The sequence below is a fragment of the Schistocerca americana genome, chromosome 3, assembly GCF_021461395.2.
Source record: "Schistocerca americana isolate TAMUIC-IGC-003095 chromosome 3, iqSchAmer2.1, whole genome shotgun sequence".
NCBI classification, from domain to species: domain Eukaryota; kingdom Metazoa; phylum Arthropoda; class Insecta; order Orthoptera; family Acrididae; genus Schistocerca; species Schistocerca americana.
Genome location: NC_060121.1, coordinates 661,785,004 through 661,786,542, shown reverse-complemented (window position 1 = coordinate 661,786,542; position 1,539 = coordinate 661,785,004). Strand labels below are relative to the sequence as shown.

The 1,539-nt window shown below is 42.8% G+C and overlaps 1 pseudogene; it reads left to right on the top strand.

Annotated features, from left to right (window-relative positions):
- Positions 1–1,185: 1,185 nt before the first annotated feature.
- On the top strand, positions 1,186–1,303 carry LOC124608709 (annotated as a pseudogene).
- Positions 1,304–1,539: the final 236 nt, after the last annotated feature.

Genomic DNA, 1,539 nt, shown 5'->3' with positions numbered 1-1,539 from the left:
CTTCGAAGTCATATTACAAGAAGAAAGTGTATGGCGGAATACAAAACTATAGTCGTACACTGCTTGAATGTGTTACCGCTGAAAAGTCATTTATTTAACTGCTTAACTTCTTATCCAAGTACAGTCGACAATACTTTATGCTGAACTGTGCTAGCGACTTCCAACACTGACTACCTGCTTCAATGGGGCTATACATGTACATGTAGTATGGTCAATGTCAACATCCAGACGGTATTTTTTTGCGGTGTTTCAGAAGAGAGAGAGACACGTTAAAATCTTATAGGAGGTTCTATTATAAGGTGTGGTATAACTGGTTAAAGTTTGGATGCAGATAGTTCTCTCAAAACTACACCGATTTTGGTCATAAAGCTAGTAGGAATCGGCTGTATATATTCTCATAGACTCCTGACTGTTTTTTTATTGTTATGGCCATTACTGTGTGTTAAAAAAAGAGGTGTTACCACAGGTCCTGTGTTATTTCATAGTTCCTAACCTCTAATTATGAAATAGACACCACTTGAATTATAGCTCATTGTGAAATCTAGAGCCGGCCGGGGTGGCCGAGCGGTTCTAGGTGCTTCGGTCTGGAACCGTGCGACCGCTAAGTTCTAGGGGACTGATGACCTCAGATGTTAAGTCCCATAGTGCTCAGAGCCATTTGAACCATTTTTTTTTTTTTTTTTTGGAATCTAAAACTGATGGCGGTTTTTTCACGATATGTGATTGATTACGTGAAACAGGCTGTGATGATCAAATTACTTGCAAAACTAGAACACGTGAATCTGCTGTATGATTAGAACCTTTACAGAGGGGTGCTATGGAGCAAAAATGTCAAATGTAAGCACGCAGATAGTAGATGGTTTCGACGTAGCAGAAGAGAGAGAGAGATGCAATAAAATCTTATAGGAGGTTCTGATACAAGACAAGCTCACACGATTTGTTCTGTAAAAACCGTTGCGACGTAGCTTTGCCTTAGTAATACGCAACCTGGCACATTGTACAAAATCGCAACATCCTCTCGTATTACAGCATGTTGTTGTCACACATACAAATGATTGTTTTTTGTGACATGTGATCCAATGATGTGAAAGATTGTATTCTCTAATTTTACTGTATGTGTCTGAAATGTCTGTAATGCACACGTGCATGACAGTTTATTTACAGACACTTATTTGAGTTTCAGAGGGCAACAGCCTTGCCGCAGTAGATACACCGGTTCCCGTGAGACCACCGAAGTTAAGTGCTATCGGGCATGGTCGGCACTCGGATGGGTGACCATCCAGGCCGCCATGTGCTGTTGCCATTTTTCGGGGTTCACTTAGCCTCGTGATGCCAATTGAGGAGCTACTTGACCGAATAGTAGTGGCTTCGGTGAAGAATACCATCATAACGACTGGGAGAGCAGTGTGCTGACCCCACGCCCCTCCTATACGCATCCTCCACTGAGGATGACACGGCGGTCGGCTGGTCCCGGTAGGCCACTCGTGGCCTGAAGACGGAGTGCTTTTTTTTATATGAGTTCGAGAGATGCTCTCAGCT